The following is a 10,643-nucleotide window of genomic DNA, read 5'->3' on the forward strand; positions in this document are numbered from 1 at the left end:
TCATAAAGTAAGATATATATATATATATATATATATATATATATATATATATATATATATATATATATATATATATGTACATTATCAATGCACATCTAAGGAAATTATACAAGCTCAATGGAACTTACGTAATAAGTGAAAAGTACTAAAGGAAGAGAAATGTGCATCAGTCTGTCTGAAATGTGTCAAATATCTGCAAATAAGATACTGTTGTAATTCATAGACAGACATCTATAAAGACACCCATCACAATTTGCAGAATCTGAAGTAATCCACAAAATTTGTAATAAAAAATTAATAGGGCAGCACAATCATGCAGCAGTTAGCATTGTCTCCTCACAGCAAGACGTTCTCTGGTTCGATTCTCAGCTGGGGTGCTTTCTGTGTGGAGTCTGCATGTCCTCCCTGCATTCATGTGGGTTTCCTCTGCATGCTCCGGTTTCCTCCCACATTCCAAGGGCATGCATCTGGAGCATTCCTCCCCAGGCCTCTGCTGAAAATGGGCTGTGTCCCAATCAGACTTTCCTGGTAAACAAATGTTAAATAAATAAATAAAAAATAAAAAAAGTGAGGTGTAGGGCAATCGTGGCCACTTTGCCAGAGTTAACAGTAGCTAACAACGGGTGCACGACATGTAAGGAACACGAATAACACACACACCCAAGGAAACAGGGTAATAGAAAAGCAGATGTGGGGTGAGGATAAAGAGAGACATACAAGAGGTATGATGAAATTGGAAGGTCAGGAGGAGAAGCAGACAGGCATGGGCAATTTGTTTTGTCTGAAGTGACCTCATATTTCATTTATTTAGAGAACAGAAGGAATGTAAAAGTCACAGAAAGAGGAGGATGGCTTAAGAGCAGGTATAAACATATAATAAATATCACAAGACATGACTGAGAAAGACTGGAAATACACATAAAAAAGAGGTAAGATACACAGACAATACGGATACAGACTCTACAACACGGATAAAGGAAAATTGACAAGCAGAGTAGGATGCACACCAGCCATGGTGCAAAAGGAAGAATACATTTGTACCAAAGCACAAATCATTGATGACATGTTACTGACTGTGACAGTGCTACCTGAATGAGTATGACTGATGGTAGGTGTGTGTTGGAGAGCACTAAATGGGAAGTGCTATTATTGCAGTACACAATGGATGTTGAATACTATCATCTACTAGGCAATCAGCAGAGCAGGTGCACACCAAGCAACATCAAGGAGCAGACTAGAACCTCCTACCCTGCATGCAGAAGGAAAACAACCAAGCACAGTGTCAAACAGCAGTACTACAGCAAAACATTACTGTGGCTCTGTAATACACAAATGAGTGTGTACAGCACAAACACAGGTGAAATGGGATTCATGTGTCATAGGTTCATAGGATGATACTAGGCTATTGGCCCAGAGGCCCTTATAAGCCTATCCAAGAATTTTGGCCATGCTCCCTCAAAGTCAGCACCTGTTTCCCCTGTCCAGCAGGGACATAGGTGGAATTCCAGGGGGGTATATTTTCTGTTTCCCATCCAGTCATCCAGGTTCCTCTTGGTCAGCCACAGACCACTGGTTTTGGCTTGCACCTCAGAAAAATATATCCCAAACATTAGAGGCCCAAAGACTGATCCTTGTGGTACACCATCTATTATGGGTCTACTACTAGAGGTGGCTTCCCCTACTTTGACTGAGTGGATTCTATCAGTAAGCCAGTTAGCTACCCATCTGATAGCATACGGGTTGATGCCTAGCTGGGAGAGTTTATCTATTATGCCTGAGTGGGGAATAGTGTCAAAGGCTTTAGCTAGGCCAAGGTAGGTGGTGTGCACAGTCTTCCCCTCGTCCATGGCTTTGGTGATTGTTTCAAAGAAGTTGACCAAGTTTAACAGGCATGGTCTCCCTTTGACAAAACCAAACTGTGTGGGGTCAAGCATTTGGAGGTTGCCAATGTCCTTGTTTATAAGGTCCATAATAATGTGTTCCATGGCCTTGCAGATCAGGCTAGTTAGGCTGATGGGCCTATAATTGCCTGGGTCAGTGGACACTCCATCTTTGTGTAGAGAGATAACAGTGGCTGCCCTCCATTCAGCTGGGATGAAGCCGGTGCTCAGGCTTTGGTTGAATAGGGTGTCTAATGGAGCTGAGAGCTCATGCCTGAGTTCATGTAGGATACAGCCAGGAATGTTATCGGGTCCATGGAGACTGTATTTTTTTGCCTTTCAGAGGGCATTAAGGATCTGCTCCCTGGTGATGTCAAAGACATATACAATGCCAAAGGCAACACAGATGGGTTGTGAGGTATATAATGTACATATGTGACATGAAGTGGCATAACATAATCCAAACAGAAAGAAGGCTTATCACATATACCCACACCAATGATGTGGAATATGAAGTAAATGGTGGTACATATATGACTAATAACAGTTAAGGAATGCAAAACCTATGCATAAGCAGGAAGCATACAACCCCCTGGGAACTGTGGGTAATGCAGAAGTACAACATGATCAATGGAATCAAATCAGTTGCTACCACCGTACATGCATATGCATTGCATATGTATGAAACCTAACATGGTGGCACAAGGTAATATTGTACCTGCACACCACGTTAGGTTTCATGCATATGCATTGCATATGTATAAAACTCAACATGGTGGCACAAGGTAATATTGTACCTGCACACCATGTTAGGTTTCATGCATATGCATTGCATATGTATGAAACCTAACATGGTGGCACAAGGTAATATTGTACCTGCACACCACGTTAGGTTTCATGCATATGTATAAAACTCAACATGGTGGCACAAGGTAATATTGTAACTTCACACCATGTTACGTTTCATGCATATGCATTGCATATGTATGAAACCCAACATGGTGGCACAAAGTAATATTTTACCTGCACACCTTCATGACTATGATGGTGACACAGAGGAAGGTAAACATACACATAACATATGTCATGTATATGTGAAACATGTAGGCAAAACTATAATGGGGAAGGGAGATTAACAACACAGGCCATGAGAAAGTAGGCACAGAATAAAGCAGGGCAACCCTAGCTATGGAGACATAGTACACATGTATGTGTCCACAATACAGGATAGACTGTAAGCCCTTGCAAGCTACGTTGAAGTGAATGGCCAACGTATGACACATGGGCATCATGGGCTGGTGATGGCTATAAACATGTCTGTGTACAAATGGCACAAGCAGAGTAATGTATGACAGTTAAACAGCAAGTGGCACAGGTATACGACAAAAGTACTTTTGAGTCTGACATGCACATACACATTCATATGTATACTTACACGCAAACATAATGCAACAGGTGTTAGAATCACTGTTTTACCATACATGCATAGGACTGATAAAAGGACAGTCCTGTGTGCAAAAGTACAGCCCAGAAAAATGAAATAGGTGCATATAACCAGTCACATATTACAAGGGAGGTTGTTTGTCATAATATGCTTATACTGACGTACATCCATATTAATCAGTGCATATGTACTACAAATACGTACACATGGACATGTATGCAGATCTGTGTAATACATGTCATAATGTAAACTATTATTAAAAAGACCAACTACTGACAAATGCAAGATATGGACAAACAAGGGGGACATGAATGATGCTTAACTCACAGGCCAGTGAATGTCAAGTAGTATGTGAAGGATACATACTCATATAAACTAGTCACAGTAATTTCATATAACATAGCACAGTATTTGCCAGTACATGCCACATCCATTGTGCCAATGTGAGAGCATGACACAGCAATGTTACATAAATCACAACAGCAAAGATCTGTCATGTTGCTGAAAAGACATAAGACAGCTACAACCAATACAGAAATGAGTGTAATGCATACGCATGGATAATATGTGCAAATAAATATACAGGACCCACCTCACTGGGTTATGTAACAGCAACAGTAATAATGTAATATGTGCGGTGCTGTCACCCCTACCTAAGTATATAGTATAAAAACACAAGCAGAAAAATCATGTCTCACTTGCATTATGGTAACTGCGGCAGTCATGTCTGTCACATACATGGTCAGAGTATATTGGACATAATATTATGCTGTACTGCATGTACAGTAGCATACACACACACACACACACACACACACACACACACATATATAAATTTAAGGAGTCGCACCCGTGCCTATATAGAGCAATATATGCAGTAATGACAGCATGATCATGTAACTAATAGTGGTTACTGGATCATAGGAGGTTACTCGGCTATTGGCCCTAAAGCCTTTACAAGCCTAGCCATGTTTTACTCTTGTTCCCTCATAGATAAAGAGAAATAGCCTATATTAGTGCATGAATTTATGATCAGCACTGACTGCCCCAACCCAAAAAGAACATAGGTGATACCCCTAGGGTGAATTTACAGTTTCACATCCAATTGTCCAAGTTACGTTTAAACAGGGTCATTGAGGAGCTCTGTTTAACTTGAATTGGGCATTGTTCCTGAGGAGTGGCAGCCTCTGGGAGACATATCTGTCTGTCCAGCAAGTCCTGTCTATGTTGCAGGGTAGGTTAAGGTCTCTAGCGTGAGTGAGTCTTGTCCCATTAGATTTGTAGATGCACAGCATTTTGATTAAGGCAGGGTCCACGACTGCTCTGTAGGCCAGGCACAAGTCGCTTCTAGCAGTCTACATGATACAGAGTATAGTGGCAGTGCCTTCAGACTCTCTGTGTACATCTTGGGATGAAGGCCTTGAATTTTCTTGGTGAGAAACCTCTGAGGTCTCTCCAGCTGCTGCAGGTGTCTGGTGAGGTACATACAGTAGGGAGCATTGTACTCTATTATTGGTCTGATGAGGGACAAGTACAGAGGAGTTATAACCTCCTTCATTTTGGATGCTATCTTATGAGAAATGCAACGTGGAAGGCCTTCCTCACCACTGTGGACAAATGATGATCATAGTTAAGGCTGCTATCAACCTATGTTAAAATCTCTCACCTCTAGGTTTGAACTTAGGGCAGTATTGTTAATGTTGAAATTTGCTGGGACTTCACTTTTACTAAAGAGGATGATAATACATTTTTTGTGTTAAGTTTAAGTTTCTGGCTTTGGCAGCAATCATTTATCTGTGTAAGCCCTTTTTGTAGTATGGTGACATTGTTTTTCATTTCAATTTGATTGCACCCAGTTTGCAGTCATCAGTGAACTTGGTAAGCACAGGCCATCTATTTTTGCCTGAACTTCTGAGAAATAGATTCCAAACAGAAGTGGACACAGCAGAGATCCTTGTGGAACACCACTAGAAACAGGTCTACTAGTAGAGGTGGAATCCCTACTTTGACTGTATGCATTCTGTCAGTGAGCCATTTGGCTATCCATCTAATGGCATATGGGTTTATCCACATCTGGATGAGTTTATTGGTGATTCCTGAGTGGGGATAGTGTCAAAAGCTTGGCTAAGTTGAAATAGGCAGTATGTACTGTTTTGCCTTCATCCAAGGCTTTGGTGACATTTTCAAAGAAGTCCTCCAGGTTTAACAAGCATGATCTGCCATTAATGAAACCAAATTGGGTCAGGTCAAGAGTTTGAATGTCTTCTATATCCTTGTTGACTAGGTCCACGATGATTCTTTCCATGGCCTTACTGATAAGGCTGGTTAGGCTTTTGAGTCTGTAATTCCCCATGTCAGTTGAGGGACCCCCTTTGTGCAAAGGATCACAGTTGCAGTTTTCCATTTGGGTGGGACAAAGCCAGTGCTTAGACTGTTGCTGAAGAGAGTACCTAATGGTTCCACCAGCTCCTATTTTAGACTGTTTAATAGGCAGCCTGGAATGTTGTCCTGTCCCATAGAGGCTGTGTTTTTGGCCTTGGAGAGGGCAGTTATGATCTGCTCATTGAAGATACTGGGTAGAGGCTGTACTGGTGACAGGTATATTTTCATAGGTTCATAGGTGTTTACTAGGATAACAACCACAAGGGCGTTTTTAAGCCTAGCCATGCATCCCAAATTTCTGACAAGTTCTGATATCCCTGATAAGTGTAAACATGGTCCTGGGAGATGAACCATTTACAGGTTACCTGTTTGTACTAGAGGCATAGGTGCCAAACCAGGGATTAATTTTGGGGTATGATTGGTGGGAACAGTGGAGTGAAGTTTTTGCTGAACCTGTCTGCTAGCGGGTTGGCAGTTTTTGCAGATTCTGTATGAGTGCTGCCATCTACTACTAGTTCGTGCAAATCTGAGTCTTCCTTTAAAGATTTTGGATGAAGTTATAGAATGCCTTGTGATTATCCTTAGCCAGAGATAATAATTTGGTTTTGTAGTTAGCTTTGGAGGACTTAAGAAGATGTCTAATTTGCTTATTCAAGCTGAGGAGGGTGTCTTTCCTCTGCTGAGACCTTTCCTTCTTGTTCTTAGTCAGCAGTTTTTTTTTCTGTTGTTGTATAATGTATTTATGCTGGATGTCCACCAGGGTGGTTTGCTTTTTCTTTAGGATCCTGATTTAATCTGTTCAGGTGCGGCTGAGTCTGTACACTTGTATAGGTGTTTATACAAGGCATTAGTGTACTCCTCAGTATGGGAGACACTGCTGTCAGTGGTGATCAGAGGTTTGAAACTACTTATGCTAGTTTTTTGGAGGCTACAGTTTGCTTTGGAGAAATTTTTTAACAGTTTTGCTCGGGGGGGGGGGGCAGTTGTGATTGTTACTTCGAACAAAACGGGTTTGTGATCTGTCCTTACCAGGGAGGGCCCTACACATGGGGTGGTGCAGCAATCTCACATGTTGGTGAGCACTAGGTCAAGGATGTTTGAGCCCCTTGGTGTGCCGACTGTCTTTTCCAGAGCATTTGTGTTAACAAAGTCCAGGAACCTTAGGGCGATTGTGTTAGTGCTCATATATGTTGCCCAGTCAATGGAGGGATAGGTGAAGTCACCCATGACTAAGGTGTTTGGCTGTATTGTGAGTGACTCAGGTATCTCTAGGTAAGCAGTGTGATTTACCTGGTTTATGGTGGGGGACCTATAGCTAACAATGATGTGGAAGGGGTCTTTCTACAATTAGCTGGACTTGGAGTAGCTTTAGCCATACTGTTTAACCAGTCTTGAGGTGTGTTTGTCTTTGATGAAGATGAATACACCTCCCCCTTTGGTTCTTTCACTTTCATTTTGCAGTCTGAACATATGGAAGGCATTGTAGCCTTGTATGGTCAGGGTACGCTCTGCGGGCTTGAACCATGTCTCTGATACTGCACAGACATCAGTGTCTTCCAAGGTAAGAAGTGATTCCAGTGAGTGTAGTTTCTGATTTAGACTCCTAGTGTTAAGCAGCATAACCATGAGTTTATCTCTAGAAGATATTTTTACATCAGGAATTTTGTTCTTATGACATTGCCTAAAAAGGCACTATGGGGGAGACAAGTACCTTAGCCATTAACCGAAAGCCAAGAGGTGACAGGTGAAGTCCATCCCTGGCAAAGCTGCATGGTCTTGCAACCATGTAATCCCAGGCTGACAGATACTGGATCCCCCTGGATTGACATCAGAAGTTAAGTCAACTGTTAAAGTCAATCATTTTTTTGTTTGCATTGAGGCATCATCCTGGGTGAAAGTGGAATGCTGCTTAGGGCTAGGGACATACCTGCCCAGGACACATAATTAGCGAGTTCAGTCATGTCTTTCTTCATATAGTCCAGTGAGGTACGTCTCAAGTCATTCACTCCAACATGAACTATGCCAGAGACATAACAGTACTTGTTGAGAGACTTGAGTGCGTGCATGATTTGGCTGATCCTGGCACCCGACAGGCAGCTGACCATGACCTTTTCCTTGTCCGGCCGGGTGAGGAGACATCTGTGTATCTTACTATGAAGTTGTCTATGACCAAGACATTTAGTTTTGAGGTATTTTGCCACAGGGGGTTGTTGGATGAGACACTGATGTGTGTGTTTATATGTGTAGTGGATGCTGTTGGGACAGCATTGTGTATGTATGGTTTGGATATGGGAGGTCTCCGTTCTTTTGGTATACTTCTACCGAGTACCTCCATATATGTGGGTTAATGTGTTTTGTTGTTGGTTTGTGGAAGATGTGAAGTGTGTGCACAGACAACCCATTTGGTATCTGATTTGGTGTTTCATGAGAGAGAGCTTATTGATTCCAGATTTATAGTATAGATACATCTGTCACATATTATGTTTTAGGACTAATGGGTTCTCAGTATTCATGAGGCATTTTCTACATTGCCTCAGGATGCCCATGTCCATCAGGCTGGCTGGAGAAATGGTGGAAAACTGTCCATCCTTTATGTCAGGTTTGTTCTGTAGTAAATAGGGGTGAGAAGGTCACTGAAAAAACAATCAGTAAAAACAAAATGAAAACTCCAGCAAAGCTAGAACTTCCATTGAGTGACCTCCCAAACCTCTTGTATCAGAGGCACATGGGATATATGCAAATGACCTTTATAAACATCAGGTGTTTCAGCTATTTGGTGATTCTGAATGCCCATGACTTGCTTCGTCGTTTTAATGGACAATTTCAGGCCAGTAACACCAAACAACACTAGCTGTGGATATGCATATTTCGGCCTTGTTATGACCTCATCAGCACAGCACAAGCACAGTGCCTGACTAAGCATTAGAAACACAGGGCTGTTATACCCAGCTGATGTCCATTATCATTAGGGTCACCTGCAAAAATATCCCAGACAACAAACTAAAACAATGAATGAGAAGGTTACTGAAAAACCAATCAGTAAAAACAAAATGAAAACTCCAGCAAAGCTAGAACTTCCACTGAGTGACCTCCCAAACCTTTTGTATCAAAGGCACATGGAATATATGCAAATGACCCTTATGAACATCAGGTGTTTCAGCTAATTGGCAATTATAAATGGCCCTGACTTGTTTTGTCATTTTAATGGACAATTTCAGGCCAACAGAGTCAAACCCCACTAACTGATGATATGCATATTTCAGCCTTGTTATGACCTTGACAGCACAGCACAAGCAGGGTGTTTGACTAAGCATTAGAAACACAGGGCTGCTATACCCAGTTGATGTCCATTATCATTAGGGTCACCTGCAAAAATATCCCAAACAACAAACTAAAACAATGAGTGAGAAGGTCACTGAAAAACCAATCAGTAAAAACAAAATGAGAACTGCAGCAAAGCTAGAACTTCCACTGAGTGACCTCCCAAACCTCTTGTATCAGAGGCACATGGGATATATGCAAATGACACTTATGACCATCAGGTGTTTCAGCTAATTGGCGATTCTGAATGCCCATGACTTGTTTCATCATTTTAATGGACAATTTCAGGCCAATAAAGCCAAACCCAAGCTTTAGGCTGGTCAGATGCTTTACTCCTTTACCATCGCAAAACTTTGGAACTCCCTCCCCCCAACACTTAGATCCATCTGTTCAGTAACCCTCTTCAAGACATCTCTGAAACAACACCTCTCCTCACCTTGGCTGTGCACATGTGCTAACACCACATCTCATATAACCTAACTTCAACCATCACATCTGGCTGACAAGTGCACCATTTCTCACGTAAGTGCCTCCATATCCTATCAGTGTGATCTGTAGTTGTGTGCCTCGGTTTCCTGTTATGACTGCGGAGTATGCTCACATGTTGATGTTTGTGTGCCTTGTTATACTACAGGATCCACACTACGACAGATAATATGCTTCCCAAACAAGGAGAATGTACCTGGTAGAGCAGTGTGCCTATTTGCTGCATTGCACTGTTGATAATTACATCTGTGCCCTTCATGACTACTGTGGTCTTGCTCACTTGTACAGGACACCTGCAATCTGCACATCATCCTCTCCCATCAGGTGTATGTCGTATCTTACTTGCTGTCTCTTTTACCTCAGGTGGAATGTCACATGATGCCTGGTATGTGCTTAATGATGATTTCTGTATGTCTATCTTTTAACATAACAGTGGGATTTCAACTTCCAGCAGTGGAGTCACAGGAGAATATGTCAGTTAAGTTTTAGTTTCTTTATTGACCTCATCTGTCATATTTCTTTGAAATGTAACTTGCATGTCATATCTCTGTTATATAGGGTCCTTGAACCACCCACAGCCAAGATATATCATCATTTGCATTGTGGTTATGTAGTTGTCCCAGATTTTGGTACCATGCTGCATTATTTGATTTCTGTGAAGGTATGTGACATGCGTCATCTGTCTCTTTTTTAGCATCTCCACTGCTTGTCTCCTCCAGTAGCCCATCCACTGATCCTGAGGTGGGATGTGATGTGCCCACTCCATTGGGTGCATTGTCTGGTCAGAAAGAGGACAGGCATGTGGTTCATGGTGTAGCCTCTGATATGGAGGATAATGTGGCTGGATATTCTGATGATGTGGTGATATCAGATAATGTCCATGATGTTGACCTTGACCCATTGTCCCATGTACAGTTTGGTAATGGGGGGACTTTTCCCCACAGTGGGCCAATACGTCACGTCAGTCTACATATGGGAGTGTAGTTGATGTGCATGGATGTGTGTCAGAGGGTGTTCACCTACTGTTAAAGGCATACGAACATTCACAGGGGTGTCTGACCTGCGTGTACCTGCCTGTACCACCAATTGTGTAGCACACCAGCTGTGTGTGTTAAATGATGGTCAGGCAT

Source organism: Protopterus annectens, chromosome 2.part1 (assembly GCF_019279795.1).
Source record: "Protopterus annectens isolate FY-2018-M chromosome 2.part1, PAN1.0, whole genome shotgun sequence".
NCBI classification, from domain to species: domain Eukaryota; kingdom Metazoa; phylum Chordata; order Ceratodontiformes; family Protopteridae; genus Protopterus; species Protopterus annectens.